At 43.6% G+C, this 20,494-nt stretch overlaps 1 protein-coding gene across 4 annotated transcripts in view; it reads right to left on the bottom strand.

Annotated features, from left to right (window-relative positions):
* The window catches only part of CNTN5 (contactin 5), a 2,626,638-nt gene that overhangs the window by 2,082,098 nt on the left and 524,046 nt on the right, over positions 1-20,494 (bottom strand). For all 4 annotated transcript variants that reach the window (XM_029602387.1, XM_029602386.1, XM_029602389.1 and 1 more), the window contains one exon: positions 1,932-2,052. The gene's annotated coding sequence lies outside the window, so the exon portion shown is untranslated. The remainder of the gene's footprint in view (positions 1-1,931; positions 2,053-20,494) is intronic.

Below are 20,494 nucleotides of genomic sequence, written 5' to 3'. Positions count from 1 at the left end.
GAGGTGCCGAAACATGGCCCATGTCGGGCTAGCAGACGCGTACCCGTGAGAAGAAGTTGAGACGGATGCCTTGATAAGTATATACACATCAGTAGCGGGTCGCCTCAGAAAACGGGGAGAAAAGGGTTTTTTTTTTAAGAAAATAACTGAAGCAGCAGAAAATTTAAGAAAAAAATGGTTTCACAGAAGTTGGGATAATAAAGAATAATAGACGGGGCGAAAGATAAGGGCACCCACCAATGGGTTGTCCTTTAATAAAGCCACCGTACATAAGCAACACCAGAGCACAAGTGTTCCCTTGGATTGGTGTATGTTGAAGAATTAATTGCATCAGTAGCATGGGATCTTTTTTGGTGTTTGGGTAATTGCCAGGTTCCTGTGGCCTGGTTTGGCCTCTGTTGGAAACAGGACGCTGGGCTTGATGGACCCTTGGTCTGACCCAGCATGGCAATTTCTTATGTTCTTAGATCAGCGAGAGAGAGACAGAGGAGGAGAAGACAGAGGGGAAGAGAGAAAGAGAAGAGGGGAAGGGGCAGAGACAAAAGAGGAGGTCAGATTGTGGGACACTAAGAGGAGAGTACAGCACTTTTTCCTGGTCATCCCTTATTTAGGACAATTTTTAACTAAAAGTGAGTTACCTATACATACAAGTAAATCAGGCAATATCATATTTTGATCTAACCTGTTCATTTTGTTCTGACCTAATGCAGGCAATGTTAGCTCCCACAAGATAGTTATGAAATGTATTATGTTAATCCAATAACAAGGTATTACCTTATTATTTTCTTTACTGACTTTCATTTTTGCTCATTCAAGTAAACTAACATGGCAACCATAACACTTTATTCAATTAAATTCTTTCAAATGAGCAATCAATTAAAATAAACTACCAATAATTTTCCAATCCTCAAACACAATAAAAAAAAATGAATTGTTAAACAATTTGTTAAAGAAGCATACATTTTCAGTATGAAGCCAAAATCTACAATGGAATATATAAGTAAATTGCAGACAACACTCAGAAGATGCAAACACCTTAGCTGAAATCAACAGGATCACCTGTTGCTCACCATAAGTTTCAGCTACCAATTGCAAGCTGCTAATTAGTGGCAATGTCACGCTGGATTTCATACAGCAGTGGAACCTTCTTAGTTTAAAATGTGTTAGAGGCTGATGCAGGATACTGGTGTAAACCAATTCCCCACTAGTGCTTTTTTTTTTTGCACTTGCTGTTGCAAGCCAAATATTTTAGTGCCTGATGATGAATGCAACATCCAATTTTTGAATAAAGAAGCTTGGTGCTACTGAAGCACAATCCCCAGATCAGTGTGCTATTACAACAGTGCTATAAAAAGCGATGCTATTATGGCGTTCTATGTGTGGCCACAGAACAACAAGAAAGAAACATGAATGTCCTCTTTCCACATTTGTTCCCTGTTTTTGCTTTCTCTCTGTTCCTCATTTTTCTCTTATTATTGAAAAAAAGGAGGTTGGAGCAATCAAGGGCAAGTGCGCTCCGATTAAGTCTTATAGTCCTCTGGCTAATGTCTCTGGATTCTTTGTCTACAAAGAGGTCATGAGCCCTAATCCAAAAAAAATCAGACTTCAAGACAAATAGACCTTTTAAAGACAACCAAATCAAATTAACCCCATTTTCTTAAGTATTAATTTTCCATTATTAATTGGGAACTCCTGTAGCACAATTTACTTGAATATACATCGTAGTGTACGTATGACAAAAGATAATGAAGGCACAGAACATGCACTTGAATTTAGGTGAAGTTTAGCACTGGTGATAAATTGTGTCAAAATCTGTGTGGGAAAAGCCACTATCTCAATGTTAAATTGCAGACCTTTTTGAAAAAAATCATTTCAATCAATTACAACAAATACACAAAATACAGTAATCATAATATTAAAAAGTACATTACCTATTCAGAGATGTTCCCAATGCGTGTTTGCAACTTAATCCAAATCTGTTCCAGGAGGAATTTGTAATCCAAAACTACACCATATTCAGGTGTTTATAATGTAATCAGCAAACAGGAGCACCTGTGTAAAGAATATTTAAATATCTTCTTTAGGCTACATCATCAACTTGTAATAACATGTCATCAATTATTTTGCATACTAGAGTCCCTTTCAAAACAAGAGAGAGTTAGCATCAAATTTGTCTCAAAAATCAATTTGTTTGTACTCCAGTCATTTTTAACTCAGTAAAAGCAGCTCACTGAACAGGTCTGGTTTTCAAGACAGACACACAGAACATACTTGAAAAACATATGGCTACTTAGGGTCTAAGGGGCTGATATTTAACAAGTATCAGGTTGCACAATTTAGCAAGATAAACTTATCTGGCTAACCTGGAACAGGATATTCAGTGGCATGGCTGTACCACTATATATACTCAGCTATCTTACAGTTAGCCAGATAAGTTTATCTGGTTAACTTTAGGACAGTCTAAACTTATCTGGCTAACTAAGGGCATTAACTGGCTAAGGGGGTTATTTTCCAAGCCGCGTTATGGGCTTTTCACATGCAAAAAGACCATAACACATAGTGCAATGCTAATTTGAAAAAGGGGGAGGAATCTCTGTCCAAGTGGGTTTTTGAGAGAGAGAGAGAGAAAGAGAAAGACAGAGACAGAGACTAGCTATAAGGCACTTATAGTAGTTAAGTATTCACACCTCTATATAAGGACCACCTAGTTACTTGAGGTGAGGTTTAGGTAGTAGTGTAGGGATTAGGGGCCATTTTGACATTCAGAGTGAGATGTACAAACAGAACAGTACACTCTTGTGAAGATTTGATGTCCTTCGGAGTGAGGAAACTCACACAAAGATGAGATTTGTACAATGTTCTCTCAACCTAGCTTGATGTTACCCAGGTAGAGAGTCCATCAAACTAGGCTCTCTCTCCCCCACCTAGTGGTTGTAGGTAGGAATTACAACAATTGTGGTACTTACCATAAAGTGCAAAAAAGTTATCGCACTCTGCGGTAATACCTACGCAAAGCGCTAAGATAGCCTATTTATCGCAAAGTGCGCTATTACCATAAAACATGCCCTCTTCCTATTGCATGTGATATTTTGATGAATTCTGGCCTAAGTTAGCCAGACAAGTGTCTCTGCTATACAATAACCCCATACCGCCACTCACTTAGCCAAGTAACCTTTTAGTTAGATAAAAATTAGCCAGCTAAGAGGTAGCTGCTGACCATGCCCAAATATTCAAATAGTGATATTTAGCTGGCTAAGTCTGAATTTAAATGGCTAAATGGCACTGAATACTGGGGGCCTAAGTTTCAGGTTGATTTTCATAATTCTTGAGTACTTGTTGGCGGGAGGGGAAGAAAGGGAGCCTCTAGGATTGGACTGAGACCTACTTTTATAATAACTTCTAAGTTGACAACCTGCAATCTCACACTTCAGAATTGTATCTTTACGTGTGATAGGAAATTAAATGTACGAGAAAGAAAAAAGACTGGTGTGGTTTTCAAATGAGGTTGGTGAAGAACGATACAAAGTTGAGCTTTCAAAAGATACCAGCAATCTCAGAAAAGGGTGACAAGGAAGAGCATCTACAAACACTGAGAGAAACAGGTTATGCAGTCAGGACAGCAAAGGCACAAATTGAAAATAAGACAACTGAGGTGGTAAAGTGAGGTGCATCCCTTTTTTATCAGGTAGGTCAGTGAAAGGATAATGTAAAACCATGAGAATGAAGGGATAAGGAGAGTGAGAAGGGTAAAGCAAAAATACTGAAGAAATCCCTTAGCTTCATCTCCTACTATGAAGGGAAAAGATTAGGACCACTGATAATGTGCAGAGCTATATATGATAGTGAGGACAATGCTATATAATATACAGGACAGAGGGTTTACATAGAACTAAGAAAAGAGAAAGTGAACATGGGGAAAGATGGGATATATCCTAGAACACAGTAAAGTCTATGTATACATTGTGCACACAGATTTACCAAGTATTTTCAAAGCTAACTTATATACATGTTTATATACATGTTTGCTTTGAACCACTAAATGTTCAATGTAAACCGCTAAATGAAGCGATCCTTAGCGATAGTTATGGTTCCTTGTAAACCGGGGTGATATGTATACTATACAGGAACCCCGGTATATAAATTCTTTAAATAAATAAATAAATATTCAAGTAATTGGCCCAATATGCACACTTATTCTCTCTTTGTAGAGTGTAACTTATTCACATAGGGCTGGATTTTAAGACATACATGCAGGCGTACATTTGTGCGCGCAACCCGACGCGCACAAATGTATGCCCTATTTTATAACATGCGCGCGCAGCCACGCGCATGTTATAAAATCAGTGGTTGGCGCGTGCAAGGGGGTGCACACTAGTGCACCTTGCGCGCGCCGAGCCCTAGGGGAGATTCGATGGCCCCGTTCCCTCCCTTCCCCTATCTACCCACCCCCCAGCCCTACCTAAATCCCCCCTACCTTTATTTTGTAAGTTACGCCTGCCTCTGATAGTCACAACTTGCTGCCGGCAAGTTATGCCGGAGGCTTCGGCCTCGCCCCCACCCCGCTCCAGGACTGGTGCCCCACCCCCACCCCTTCCCCCGTCCCACCCCTTTCACAAAGCCCAGGGACATATGCGCATCCCGGGGCTTTACGCATGCTGCCGGGCCTTTTGAAAATAGGCCCGGCGCGCGAAACCCCCTATGCGCGTAAATCCTCCTGGATTTACACGCATAAGTCTTTTAAAATCTGCTCCATACTTTACAAAATCAAAAAGCATGAGCATAAATGCCATATTCTGCCCAAATGTGCCCCCTAGCACATCTCTCCTCAATGCATGTAAATATGTACATGAAAATGGGTTATATTTATTTTTTGCATACACTGAGCCTGGGCCATTTTTAAATCAGACATTTGCGTGTGTAAAAACAGGTTTTATATGCATAAATGGCTTTCAAATTACTCCTTTAAGAACCTAAAAGAGATTTCACTGATAGAACTGTAGTGTTCAATCAATCTTTAGAGACAGATGTAGTTCCAGAAGACCAGAGAAGGGCAAATGTTATCCTTCCTCATGAAGATAGTAATAGAGATGAGGTTTGTAACTACAGGCTAAACAGTTTGACCTTGGTGGTGGATAAATTAATGGAGATGCCACTAGAATAAAGAATAATGAAGTGTCTTGAATCTAGCTGGTTGCAGGATCCAAGGCAGCATGATTTTACTTGTGGAAGTTGGTGTCAAACAAATGTGATGAATTTATTTGATTGGGCGAACAGAGGTGTGCACTAGATTTGGTATAATGGGACTTCAGCAAAGCTTTTGACACTAGCTCACATAAATAAACTGACTAGCCCTGGGGGGGTGGGACACAAGGTAGCTGACTGGGCAAAAAACTGAATGAATGAATGATAAACAATAAATGGCAGTGGTAAATGGAGTTCACTCTGAGGAAAAATGAGTTATCAGTGGAATACTTAAGGGATTCATTCCAGGCCAGTTCTGTCCAACATACTGTTGCAGGGTTAGTAGAGAAGGCTTATCTTCTTGCATATAACATTAAGGTCTATCATAGAATGGACACTCGACAGAGCAGACAAAATAAGGAGTGATTTAAGAAAGTCTGACAGGTAGTTGTGTGCTCGGCAACTAATTTTCAATGCAAAAATATAGTTAAGATTCGAAAATCTAAAGAAACAGAATGCAATGGGGAGGGAGCAAGGGATAATTATGTGCACCATCTAAAAGAAAGAACTCACGGTAATCGTATATTATTAACTCTAGGTCTCAAAACCTCATGACAAGGCAGTGGCCAGACCGAAAGGAATGCTATTGTACATAGAGAGAGGAATAATCAGAAAAAAATGGCTCTGTGCAGCTCATTGTTTACTTCAGCTGGAGTATTGTCTCCATTTCTGGAGGCCCTATCTCCAGTGGGATATAGCCAGCATAGAATGTAGAGGAAACTACCAAAATGGTGGCAGGTCTGAAATGAGACTAAGGACCTAAATATGTATAACCTCAAAAGAGAGAGAGAATGAGGGATATGATTGAGACATTCTAAGAACATAAGGAACATAAGAAATTGCCATGCTGGGTCAAGCCCAGCATCCTGTTTCCAACAGAGGCTAAAAGAGGCAAGAAGAACCTGGCAATTACCAAAACACCAAGAAGATCCCATGCTACTGATGCAATTAATAGCAGTGGCTATTCCCTAAGTGAACTTGATTAATAGCAGTTAATGGACTTTTCCTCCGGGAACTTTTTTGAACCCAGTTACACTAACGGCTGGATTTTAAAATGGTTACGCACATAAGTTATGCGCGTAACCCTTTTAAAAAACCCCTGTGTGTGCTGAGCCTATTTTGCATAGGCTCGGCAGTGCACGCAAGCCCCGGGACACGGGTAAGTCCTGGGGCTTCGCTAGGGGGGACGTGTTGGGGCCGAGACCCCCAACATGGGGGTCTTGGCCCATGGTCAGGCCTGGGCCCAACACCCAGGTCTCAGATGTCTTCCTTCCAATCTTCTTTCTTCTTAGACAAATTATGTTGTCTGCTAGGGAGGCACCAGAGTTAATTAATTCTGGTGCATCCTCCCTAGTGAAGGGCGCCATTTTAATGTATCACACCTGGGTCCGGGTTGAGGCCCTGGCATCAGGACCTAGTTTCCAGACCAGGATGCAGCATCAGGCCAAAGCCCAGGCATCAGGATCCAGCCTCCAGATTGGGCTGTGGTGCCAGGCCTGGGTCTGGTCTCTGGCCTATGCTGAGGTCCAGGCATTGGGACCTGGCCTCCAGGTCAGGCCACAGCATCAGTCCTGGATCTGAACCAAGGCTGTGGCATCAGGATCCAGTCTCCAGACTGAGTTGCAATTAAGATTTTTCAATTTTTGGGATCTCAGCCAAGGCTCTGGTGTTGAGCCCAGGCCTTGGCCGAGACCCTGGTGTCATTCTTAGGCTTAGGGTTGTGGCTCCTGCGTCGAGCTATGGCCTATGCCTAAGTGAGGCCCCGGCCTCGGGCCTAGACCCAGGAACTGAAACCGGCTCAGATGTAGACTGGGTCCCTGCTTTGATCCTTATCTTATTCCATAGGCAAGACACCTGCTTCGAGTGGGCCTAGGCCCGATGGATCAATTTTTTTGTTTTCAAAACGAAATGTGAAAACCAACTAAATTTCATTGCTTTGAGAATGAAATAAAATGAAATAGGAAATTTCATCTCATTTCCTATTTCATATCTCCTGAGTGCCCATCCCTAATGATAGGAAACTTAAAGGGTGGAAATTCAAGGGTATCATAAGAAATTGTCATTTCCTGGAGAGGGTGATTCATGCATGGAACAGTCTTCTGAAAAGTAGTAGAGGCAATACTGGCAGCAGAATTTAACAAAGTATGGGATACACATCGAAGATCTTAACCACAAACAAGTGAATCCTGAAATCAACAGCCTTCAACAAGAAGTAGTTTGAGGTGATTAGATGGGCCCTGCAGTTCTTATCTGCTGTCTTAGTCTATGTTTTTGATGGTTTAACTATTCAAAATGAGGAAATTTCCCCTTAGGGAGAAATGATGGGCATTTAATTCTCGAGCCACTTCTGTATAAAGGTATTAGGGCTAAAAATGTATATCCGATTACTACAAAACAGGTGAAAATAGGCCTCCTGGAAACATGAATATACCTGCATTTCTTCCATTCTCAAAATAATTTTACTTTCTCAAGGGCTGTAATTTTACTCCTGATTAAAGAATAATGACAGTTAGACAAAAGTGATAAATTGAACAAGCTACCTTTTCTTCTCTTTTCATGTTGTAAGCATTCTTATTGGCATTTGCAATTTTGTATTCTATATTATTTTATTATTCCTAATACATAGGCCTTCCTGTGCAGTTCAAATATTAATAATAAATATAGATAAAATACAGTCCTAAAGCTAAAATTCATGACACTGCAACAGCTGGAATGAATTGTGCTATATAAATGAAATACATGACTTCAACATTAGTTTTTTTGCAAACCTGCCTCAACTTTGGCAGACCAATTAAGTCTTTAGCTTTCATAAAGCTCTTTCCACCGCAATTTGGACTTAGTAATTTTCCAAAACAACATGACTACAAGCCACAGAGCATACTAGAATGGGCTTGAAAAGCATTTTTATGACTGTTTTTTAAAAAAAGAAGAATGCTACTGATAATGAATACTGTAATCTCAATACAAGACTGTGATTCTGGAAACATAATTTAAAAAGCAGCCCATTCATGTTATAGTTTTAATTTAGCATTGCAATATAGGTAATTTGGCTTTTGAAATCACTGCCAAAATAACATTCCTGTAAGAATTTCACTGCAAGAATATTAACATCTTGAGGTCCACATTCAGCTGCTGTGTGGCTCTGCTAGTTAGGTGGATAACTTTAAGATAGCTGTGTATAAATAACACTAGTTAGCCAATTTTAGGACAGCCCTTTGGCCCAACCAGAGTTAGCCAGGTAAGTGATTTATCTAGATAAGTGGTGCCCACTGATCCTAACTTGATATTCAGCAGTACAACTTAGCCGGATAAGTGCCATTTTGAATATTGGCCTCATTTCCAAATGATTACATGTTTAATTTACAGTAACACTCCTAGAAAAGACAGCAGATAAAGACTCCTAGAAAAGACAGCAGATAAAGACCATAATGCCCATTTACGGGCTGATACAGTAAAGTCAGCGGGAGAGCGGGCGCCTCCTGTGCGCGTGATTCAGTATGCAAATTAGGCCCGGCGGTAAAAACAGGTAAAAGGAGGCACTAGGGACACTAGTGCTTCCCTAGCGCCTCCTTTTGGACCAGAGCGGTGGCTGTCAGTGGGTTTGACAGCCAACGCTCAATTTTGCCTGCGTCGGTTCTTGAGCCCGCTGACAGCCACGGGTTCGGAAACTGGACGCTGGCAAAATTGAGCATCCGGTTTTCGACCCGCGAGCCACAGGCCAACTTCAAATTTATTTTTTTTTTTTTTACTTTTGGTAACTTTCGGGACCTCCAACTTAATATCGCCATGATATTAAGTTGGAGGGTGCAGAGAAAAGCAGTTTTTACTGCTTTTCTGTGCACTTTCCCGGAGTCCGAAGAAATTAGCACCTACCTTTGGGTAGGCGCTAATTTCTGAAAGTAAAATATGCGGGTTGGCTGCACATTTTCCTTTCTGAATCGCCAGGGAATACCTAATAGGGCCATCAACATGCATTTGCATGTTGTGGGCGCTATTAGGTTCGGGGGGGTTGAACACGCGTTTTCGGCCCCTTACTGAATGAGGGGTATGTCTATGGCCGCCGCCATTTTGCGCCGCCATTTTGCAAAATGGCGGCGCAGAATGGAGCCGGCTGAAGACAACACGATTCAATTGCAGGAGACCGTTCCGGACCGCCGCTGGACCCCCAGGTAATTTAAGGCATTTGGGGGGGGGGGGGTTCGGGAGGGTGGGGGATTTAATTTAAAGGGTCGGGGGTTGGTTTTAGTGTGCCGGTTTTCCTGCCCTCCCCCTTCCCCCGATTTACGATTTTTTGACGATAAATCGGGGGAATTGGTATTGTATCGTAGCCCTAACGATTTTTGACGATTTAAAATATATCGGACGATATTTTAAATCGTCAAAACACAATTCACATCCCTAACAATAACATGGGAATAAAGGAGATCACGAAAGATATCGTTGATCATGGCTTGGAATACAGCCGGAGCATTACACAGTCCAAACGGCATTACCCTGTATTCATAATGTCCATCATGAGTGTTAAATGCCGTTTTCCACTCATCTCCGGCTCGTATGCGAATCAAATTGTAAGCTCCTCTTAAGTCCAACTTGGTGAAAATTTGAGCTCCTTTAATCCGATCAAAGAGTTCTGAAATGAGCGGAATAGGATATCTATTTTTCCTGGTAATGTTGTTTAGACCACGGTAGTCAATACAGGGTCTTAAAGACCCGTCCTTCTTCTTAACAAAAAAAAAAAACCCGCTCCGGCAGGGGATGTAGAGGGTCTGATAAAACCACATGCTAAATTCTCCTCAATATATTGTTTCAGAGCTAGTGACTCTGGTTCGGACAGGGTATAAATCCTACCCCTGGGAGGAGTCTTCCCTGGAAGAAGGTCAATGGCACAATCATACTGTCTATGTGGTGGTAAAGATTCAGCTTGTTGTTGACTGAAAACGTCCGCAAATTCTTCATAAGGGACGGGAATACCAGAGGAGAGCTGAGTAACTGAAATCTGACATTTCTGGATGTTCTTTAAACAATTCTGGAAGCAGAATGGGCTCCAATTGGTGATTTGTGAAGAAGCCCAATCCAGTCGAAGTTGATGTTCCCTTAACCAAGGTAACCTTAAGATTACTTGGTTGACTGTAGAAGGGAGAACGTACAGCTGAATGCTCTCTTGATGTAGAATTCCAGTGTTTAAGAGAATGGGCTTGGTAATCAGATATCTGGACTCCCACCAGTTGCCCCATTATGGAGGAAACTGAGAGAGAATTGAGTAACAGGTCCACTGGAATGTGATTGATTTCAATCAGTCTTTGATCAATGAAATTACCGGCCGCTCCCGAATCAATGAAGGCTTGAAGATGAATCGATCGACCCTTATGGGTGATGGTCACTGAAACCAGAATTTGCGGAGAGGAAGCAATGGGACCCAGGGAGGCCTCTCCTACCCTACCTAGGTCCGCAAGTTTCCCAATTTGTTGGGACACTTGTTAACAAAGTGGCCGGGAGCAGCGCAATACATACAGAGATTTCCCATCCTTCGTCGTTGGCGTTCCGCAGGAGTTAATCGAAATCTATTGATCTGCATGGGTTCTTCAATGCTTCCAGCTGCTTCAGTCGGATGTGGAGGAACAACCGGTTGCTGAAAAGTGGGAGCCAGACGAAAAGTTCTTTGAGAAGCAGTTTGCTCCCGTGCCCTTTCTTGAAATCAGAGATCTAATCGAACCGCTAACCGAATGAGGTCCTTCAAGGTCTCCGGAGGATCCCTGCCTGCCAATTCATCCTTGATATTTTCAGACAGCCCCTGACGAAAAATAGTGGTGAGACTGTCCTCGCCCCAAGCAAGTTCTGTCGCCAAGGTTCGGAACTGAATAGCGTATTCACCCACTGATCAAGAACCTTGCTTGATTTGTAGTAGGTCATTGGCTGCTGAGGTAGAACGTCCGGGTTCATCAAAAATAAGTCGGAATTCTTTCAGGAATATATCCAAGTTATTAAGCATAGGATCATCTCTCTCCCAAAGAGGGGTCGCCCACGCCAGAGCCGGACACTCCAGTAAGGACAGGATAAAGGTGGTCTTGGTCTTATCGGACGGGAAGGAGGATGGTTGCAAAGAAAAATGCATCCGGCATTGATTAATAAATCCCCTGCATAAAGCTGAAGTTCCATTGAATCGTGGTAGGGGCGATAATCGGATAGGGGTTGAAGGTACAGTGGTGGTGGTTACTGGAAGTGCAGGAGTGTGAGCCAAAGCTTCCATGCGAGCCACTAAGTAATCGAGTACTCTTGTTACTTGATCGAGAACCCCTTGTTGCTGTTGAAGCCGGGAGGCCAAGCCAGGAATGGCCTGCAGAGCGGTCAAATCGACTGGATCCATGGCTTCAGCCATGTGGAACCAGGGCCGATGGCCGCTTACCTTGGGAAGTAAACCTTCTAGGATCGGGAACTTCAATGAACAGCGTGGAATGTGAAGCTCCAGAAGTCCAGATAGCTCAGTAGAGGAGCCGAGAGGTCCGGAGACCACCCAGGTCAGCACTGGTAGGAGCAAGCAGGAACCAAGGCAACAATCCGAAGGGCAGGTGGTAGGCAGAATATCCAATACAGTCCGGGTCAGGGCAGGCAGCTAGCAACAGGAACCAAGGCAACAATCCGAAGGGCAGGCAGCAGGCAGAATATCCAATACAGTCCGGGTCAGGGCAGGCAGCTAGCAACAGGAACCAAGGCAACAATCCGAAGGGCAGGCGGCAGGCAGAAGATCCAATACAGTCCGGGTCAGGCAGCTAGCAACAGGAACCAAGGCAACAATCCGAAGGGCAGGCGGCAGGCAGAATATCCAATAGAGTCCGGGTCAGGGCAGGCAGCTAGCAACAGGAACCAAGGCAACAATCCGAAGGGCAGGCGGCAGACAGAATCTCAAGACAGACCAGGTCAAGCAGGCAGCAAGCGAGTCTGCTGTCAGCGTCTGACGTCAAAAGGGGGCGTGGCCAAGCCCCGCGTCACGCAGAGCCGAGGCACGGGAAGGATCAGCATCGCTGATGGCGTTGACAGGTAACAGGTGGATTACAAAACAAGTTTTAATTAACAGTTACATGATGAAAGATCATTTACAATCTTATTTGAATCAAATGTATAATGGATAGCATTGAGGAGCCAGGGTACATAAATTATAATCCTTACTTGATAGTTCAGGTACATAGATCTTAAAGTCTGTGTCTCTCTGCCAAGGGGACTCTAAGGGAAGCTATGGCCAAAGAGCTATGCCTTAGCTTTTTTTCTGAAAGGGAAGTAAAACAGCTCAAGGCATAAGGATAGCAGTACCTTGGCTCCAGAATTTTGGGGCATAACAAGTAAAGACACAAAGTCTTATACTGGATAGTCAACCAAAGCTGGATGAGGAGAAAAAGAAGAGCCATTTGAGAGGATCGGAGTTCTCTAATGAGAATTAAGGGGGGAAGATGTTGCAAGAGATATTCTTATTTATTCATGCACTTGTAGACAAAGCAGAGGTTTTTGAATTGTATACTGCTTAGGGATGTGAATCGTTTTAGGACGATTAAAATTATCGTCCGATAATTTTAATATCGTCTTAAACCGTTATGGAACACAATACAATACAGATTCTAACGATTTATCATTATAAATCATTAGAATCGTGAGCCGGCACACTAAAACCCCCTAAAACCCACCCCCGACCCTTTAAATTAAATCCCCCACCCTCCCGAACCCCCCCCCCAATAACTTAAATAACCTGCGGGTCCGGCAGCGGTCCGGAACGGGCTCCTGCTCCTGAATCTTGTCGTCTTCAGCCGGCGCCATTTTCCAAAATGGCGCCGAAAAATGGCGGCGGCCATAGACGAAAAAGATTGGACGGCAGGAGGTCCTTCCGGACCCCCGCTGGACTTTTGGCAAGTCTCGTGGGGGTCAGGAGGCCCCCCACAAGCTGGCCAAAAGTTCCTGGAGGTCCAGCGGGGGTCAGGGAGCGATTTCCCGCCGCGAATCGTTTTCGTACGGAAAATGGCGCCGGCAGGAGATCGACTGCAGGAGGTCATTCAGCGAGGCGCCGGAACCCTCGCTGAACGACCTCCTGCAGTCGATCTCCTGCCGGCGCCATTTTCCGTACGAAAACGATTCGCGGCGGGAAATCGCTCCCTGACCCCCGCTGGACCTCCAGGAACTTTTGGCCAGCTTGTGGGGGGCCTCCTGACCCCCACGAGACTTGCCAAAAGTCCAGCGGGGGTCCGGAAGGACCTCCTGCCGTCCAATCTTTTTCGTCTATGGCCGCCGCCATTTTTCGGCGCCATTTTGGAAAATGGCGCCGGCTGAAGACGACAAGATTCAGGAGCAGGAGCCCGTTCCGGACCGCCGCTGGACCCGCAGGTTATTTAAGTTATTTGGGTGGGGGATTTAATTTAAAGGGTCGGGGGTGGGTTTTAGGGGGTTTTAATGTGCCGGTTTTTCGATTTTTCGATTTTTAACGATTTTTAACGATTTTTCACGATATTTTACCCCCCCAAACGGCAACAATACGATTCCCTCCCCCTCCCAGCCGAAATCGATCGTTAAGACGATCGAGGACACGATTCACATCCCTAATACTGCTTTCGACTGGGAGCTAGTGCAGCTGGTGTAGTATTGGTGTTGTGTGGTTAGTTATTTTGGCTGGCTGCCAGTGCGCAAACCTCCGGCATGGCCACTGTGCCGGAGGACTCGGGAATGCCCTCGGACCGCCCCCAGACCGCCTCCCCGCCCCCGGCCCCACCCCACGCCCAGTTTTGAAAGCCCCGGGACATACGCACGTCCCGGGGCTTGCATGCGCCATCGAGCCTATGCAAAATAGGCTCAGCGCACACAGGGGTAGGTTTTCGGGGGTTACGCGCGTAACCCTTTGAAAATCTACCCCTTAGGGAATAGCTACTGCTATTAATTGCATCAGTAGCATGGGATCTTCTTAGTATTTGGGTAATTGCCAGGTTCTTGTGGCCTGCTTTGGCCTCTGTTGGAAACAGGATGCTGGGCTTGATGGACCCTTGGTCTGACCCAGCATGGCAAATCTTATATTATGTGTTTCAGACTGTATTGTGAGATACTGTTAAATACAGAGTTATGCTAATCTATTTGGCTGGTGATTAACGTATATATCACAATAGCAAGATTGTATTATCTAAGTAGTTGTACATTTGGCAATTCTAGTGCAGATGCATAAATGAAGTTCTTATCACCTTAGAGATATAAATTTCCATTGTGAAACCCTCAGGCTTAATATTGACTCCTTAGGTTGCAAAAGGATGCCTGCCAGGGAAGGTAAAGATTGAAAGGGATAACCTTGATGACTGAACTGGAGGAGTTCCAATTTGATGAAGTTTAATTTGAGTTTGGTTGCTAAGTCATAATATAATCATTGAGAATGGCAATGGATGACGTTTGGTCTGATCCAATTTTTATTCATAGTTGGATGTCATCAGCAAATAAGTAGTAAAATAAATAAATCACTATAAAAACAAAATGTCTAATCTACATGCAATACTCAAAAGATAATTAAAAATATTTAAAAGGTAAGTGGTAAATTTTATACATGGCTACTTGTAAAAGAATATGCATAAGGTGCCTAGATATAATCAACACCACCTTACCCTCCCAAACAGTTCCATTTTTTAAGGCTTTAAAAAAAATATTTGCATATAAAACACTTAGCTAAAAGATCTGCAGCTATTGACACACCCGAGATTCCATTTTTTGAAAGCACCAGATCTGGCATTGTTTTGAAGGAATTTTTTCTTCAGGAGTCAAAATAAGATTTTCTTTGGCGAGCAAACCAAATGACATGGCTTTATGCTAAATATGCATTTTATTTTTATTAGAAATGTATTAATCGCTTAATCAAATATACTAAACAATTTACAAAGCTGACACTCATAAAATCATAAAATAACAAAATGAATATACGTAAAAGAAAATAAAATCATCTTAAAGAAAAACACAAACATACAATGAAAACATCATGCTGCACTCATACTTAAATTATCAGTGTAATCTCCTACCACAGAAATGCCTGTCTTAACAAATAAGTTTTAAGTAGTCATTTTAGGTCTTTTAGAGATTCTGCCTGACAAATTACCACTGATAATGCACAATCATGTTAAAGCTAAAGCATGACCTGGAAGCATCCAATGAAAAAATCTGATGGTATTAACCAATCAAAAAAGAGAATTTAAATTAATGAAGACTAATCCAAAGCTTAATTTAATCCAAAAGGTATGCAAGTATTTAAAGTGTAAATCCAAAACTGTTCTTTAAAATGTAGCTGAACTGTCTATCTCCCCCATGTGGAGACTCCTGAATTTGTTCCAATACCGTCTGTTGGAGAAATGTTGGTGGTCAATACAATGCTGCACTGTAGGTGCAGCAAATAAATAGCTTTCAATGTTGAAGAATTGAATGAGGCTGCAGATTAGGCAAATGCAAATGTGTCAAAAGTGTCAGAGATCCTGAAGGACTAGGAAGAAGTTGCCACTTTGTCTGCATGCAGGTGGATACTGTTAGTGATGACTATTAGGACATATTCTGTTCCGTGGTCTTTTTTGAAGCTAGATTGGAGAAAGTGCAGAATGTTGTTCTCTTCTAGAAAGTCAATGAGTTGGAAATAAACCACTTTTTCCACTAGCATGGGCAGGAAGAGAAGGCTAGAGACTAGATAATAGTAATTTCTTTTCAAATCAAAGCCTGGATTCTTCAAGATGGGCTAGATATCCAAATATTTTAGTGAGGGCGTAAGAAGCTCTCTCGGGATAGAGAAATACCTATAGTACCTGAATGCAATTTGAATGTAATTATGATGGTTAGCCAAGGGGTTAAGTAATGTTTCAGGTTACACCTGAATATTGGGGGAATAAGGTCTAAAGGGCTCACATATTGACTGGTTTATTGGTGGATCTTTTCCATCTTATCTGGGGAGAATATCCTGAAGTCAGATAATGGGATGTGACTTGAGTTGATTCAGTCAAGTTTGAAGAAGGGGTAATTATATTAGTGGGGTAATTTGAGCTTTGAGTGTGTGAGGTGGAGGTGGAGGCATTGAAAGTGGACAAATAGTTTGGAGTTTTTCCATGAAAATTTGAGTGGTCTTTTACTATGTGATCATCAGTAGTGGTAGGAGGTATTTGAAATTCAGGTATGGAGAGTTTCGTACCAGTTTAAACATGTTATCTGGATGATTCATGGAGAGTTACAGTTGTTGAGAGATATAGGGGCAGATTTTCAAAGGGGTACACGCATAAGATACGCGCGTACCCCCCTCCCCCAAAACCCTGTCCCAAGCTCCCCCTTTGCGTGCTGAGCCTATGTTGCATAGGCTGCCGGCGCGCACAAAGCCCCGGGATGCGCGTAAGTCCCAGGGCTTTGCTTGGGGGGCATGTCGGGGGGCATGTCGGGGGCATGGTGCCAGCCTGGGGACGTTCCAGGGGCATGGCCGAGGCCTCCGAAACTGCTCCCGGGCTGGGGAATGGCGCGCTGGCAGTCGGCCCTCGGACAGGCATAACTTTTAAAATACAGGTAGGGAGGGAGATTTAGTTAGGGCTGGGGGGTGGGTTAGGTAGGGGAAGGGAAGGGAAAAAAAGGTGGGGGGAACAAAAGAAAAATTCCCTCCGAGGCCGCTTCGATTTTGAAGCGGCCTCTGAGGGAACGGGCAGCGCGCGCAGGGCTCGGCGCGTGCAAGGTGCACAAATGTTCACCCCCTTGCGCGCGCCGACCCCAGATTTTAAAAGATATGCGCAGCTACGTGCATATCTATTAAAATCCGGCATACTCTTGTTTGCGCAGCATTGCACGAACAAAAGTACACCCATGCGCTTCTATTAACATCTGCCCCATAGCCTTCTTCTACTTGTCAAATGGCTACTTTATATTTTTTGGAATGCTTCTTACAGAAATGCAGGTTGGTGTCCATTTTGTGTTTTGTCTATGTCCATCGAGTTGACAAAACTGTTCTTTGAGGAGCATAAAACATTTGTGGTACCATGGAGAGTTTCTGGGAGATCTGCTAAAGTCAGGTTTGAAAGGGGCTAAACCCTTGATGGCTGTAGTTAATTCATGATTCCATTACTGGACTAGGAGTTCTGGTGAGAATGTGATAGTAATAGTTGTTTGTATTGTTATGATGTGCAGTTTCTAGGAAGGTCCCATGAGCCATCTCACTTACCCCTGATGCTGTTTCAATCTGCATATGGCAGGAATGCCACTCCAGCCTACCAGGGCCATGCCATATGGCTCACATGCCGACACAGCATCCAGGCCCTGCCATGCTCCTGCTCCTACAAGACCTTGCTCTAGGCGGGTGCGCATGGTACACACCATCATAATTACATTCAAATTGCATTCAGGTACTATAGGTATTTCTCTATCCCGAGAGGTCTTCTTACCCCTTCACTAATACTATCAGTGGTGCCTCAGCAACAGGTCTTCTGCCTTGCAGTGCATTTTGCCTAGTATTCCTGATTCTTGTGTCCAGTGTTCCTGTTTCTTCAACCAGCCTGGTCTTCCAGCCTTGCCTTACCTTCCAGTCGTGACTTGTCCAGTCTTGCATCATTCAGCCTAGTCTATCTAGCCTTGTCTTGACCTGCACATCTTATCCAGTGCCTTCTGTGTGTCTTCTTTCAACTTTGTCCTGACTCTCCGAATTTTGACCTCTTGTTTGGACATGACCATGATTGCCTGCCACTTGGAACTGACTTATCACTTAGACCTAACTACAATTGTCTGCTGCCTGTACCTGACCATTCTTGTTAGCTGCCTGCCCCAACCTTGGCCTGTATCCAACTCCATTAGTCTGCTGCCTTTCCTGACCCTGGCATACCTTTGGACTCTAGTTCTCTACACCAACATAGAGATTTGCCTAAGCCTTGCTGGCAGCCAGAATCCAAGGGCACAACTTGTGGTTGATATAGGTGAAGTTTCATTCTGTCCTGCTACAGGGCACATTCGCCTGCTGCCAGTGTAGACCTCATAGGTTCACCTATGAGCCTGCGTCAACTATGCTGCACTATGAAGGGCTCAAACCGACGCCACCATTCACAGATTGCTGAGGCCATGAGCTTGGAGTACTTGCCTCAGTTCTCTACAACTGTTGGGCTAGCGCACCAGCTTCAGCAACAGCAGCAAGACCAGTTGAATACTATGGCCGGCTACTTCCCAGGAAGGGCTGCTCGACTTGCTCCAGCTTCCACTCTGGTACCAGTGATATGGCCTACTATCCCACTCTTCACCACCAAGGTACGATGGAGATCCTAGAAAATCTAGGGGCTTCCTTAATCTTTGCTGGATGCAGTTCAAATTCCAAGCACCTTTGTTCCCAACTTATTGAGTCAAGTTAACTTACATTCTATCATTGCTGGACAGCTCTGTCCTGGCCTGGGTCTTGCCTTTCTGGGAAAGAGATGATCCACTCCTGGGAGACGTAAAAATGTTTCTTGCAAGAATTCCAGCAGATCTTTAATGAGCCTGGCTGCATAGCTTCCAAGGTATCTGAACTCCTGCAGATCAGACAAGGTTCTCAATCTGTGGAGGAGTACGCAATGCACTTCCACACACTGGCCTCTGAACGTCAGTGGAGCAGTGACAGTCTGATTATGATCTTTAGGCAAGGGCTTTCAGAGTGTATAAAGGATGAATAGACTGCCAGGGATCTGCCCAAGATATTGGAGGACCTAATTAGTGTAGTCATCCATCTAGACCTAAAGTTCCAGGAAAGGACCTGGGAAAAGAGCTTGGTTTGCTGCCTTGTCCACTTTGCTCTGAATTTCAAGTGACCAGTGACCTCCCACTCACCTCCCAACCTGTATGGCAACAATAGAAGCCATACAGGTTGACTGTTTCAGGCTATCTGAAGAGGAGAAGCAAAGACATCATCATTTCAACCTGTACCTATATTATGTAGCATCTGGGCACTTTGCAAATCACTGTTCGAATAAGCCATACCTAGGCCTGGTGGAAAGGCCACCCTAGGTTATTCCTGTACTTCTCCAAAACTGCTAGCACTCATACATCTCTCCCAAGGGAACATCCTTGCAGACACTCTTAACTTCTTGGATAAAGGCGCAGGTGGCAGTTTTACCCATGAGGTTTTGGTTCATTTCTACCAGATACAGACTGCCCCTTTTGACATACCACTCTCAGTTTCCTTCATATTCAGAGAACCCTTGCCTGGATATGTCACAAGGGCCACTGTACCCCTCATTATGCAAACAGGAATTCTGCACAAAGAACAAATCAATCTTTTAGTCTTGAATGAGGCAGTCAATGGAGTCACCTTGGGCCAATTGTGATTTATACCTTATCCGCCTCACATCGATTGTGCTACATTACAGATCGCTAAATGGAGCTCTAACTGTCAGGAATAATGCCTTACCAAAGTTTTGCCTGTGGTGTCCATAGCTCAGAAAGGTACTTCTGAGTTCCTGGGTCTGCCACCAAAATACTTGGAATTTGCAGATATATCCGGCAAACAACAGGCAGAGGTCCTGCTGCCTCATCGCTCCTACAACAGTGCTATAGACTTGGTCCCTGGTAAGGTTCCACCCAGAGAAAGAGTCTACCCACTAGCCATGTGCATTAGTTTAAAACAAAATAGAAAAATGAAATGAATAGAGGCCAATTAATTTCTTTCATGGGGTCCCAAATAAATTAAGGGGGCCTCACAAATTAAATGAATCCTATTCATTTTATTTGTTTGAATTGCAATGATTTCTATAAGCCATTAGAATCAATGGACTTCTAAAACTCATAGAGAGAGAAACAGGTGTACAGATAGAAACTGATACAAAGTTTAGATCAGGCAGGCAGGAGATGTTTTATGAATGAGACAACAGGGATGATGTATCACAGCGAGGCAAGTTGCCAATCTGGCCTATGACAGTGTACCAGGTTCAGTGACGCTGATCTTGAAGGCTGAATATGTTAGAGATCTGCTGTACATGCATTCTGAAGACTTTGTCTGGAAGCATCTGCTGTTTGAACTCTCTCTGAGTACAAGGTTTACTTTTCCAAATCAACTTTTTTGCTGCCTTCCATTTTACAATCTGTCACTGTGTCAGCCAGCCACACAAAAGCAGAAAGCTATGAATCAGCGCTGTGTCTGAAGCTCTGTGTTTCAGATTAGAATTATTTTGTGTGTTCTTTATTTTTTTTTGCTTTGTGGTGACTGGAGGCAGACTATTGAGTTGCTTGCAGAGCTGGTACTGATTTTGTCTCTGCCTGGGCAGTGGGCATTGTGGGC

The sequence above is a fragment of the Rhinatrema bivittatum genome, chromosome 5, assembly GCF_901001135.1.
Source record: "Rhinatrema bivittatum chromosome 5, aRhiBiv1.1, whole genome shotgun sequence".
In the NCBI taxonomy this organism is placed as follows: Eukaryota; Metazoa; Chordata; class Amphibia; order Gymnophiona; family Rhinatrematidae; genus Rhinatrema; species Rhinatrema bivittatum.
This window is presented reverse-complemented; position numbering and strand designations above follow the sequence as displayed.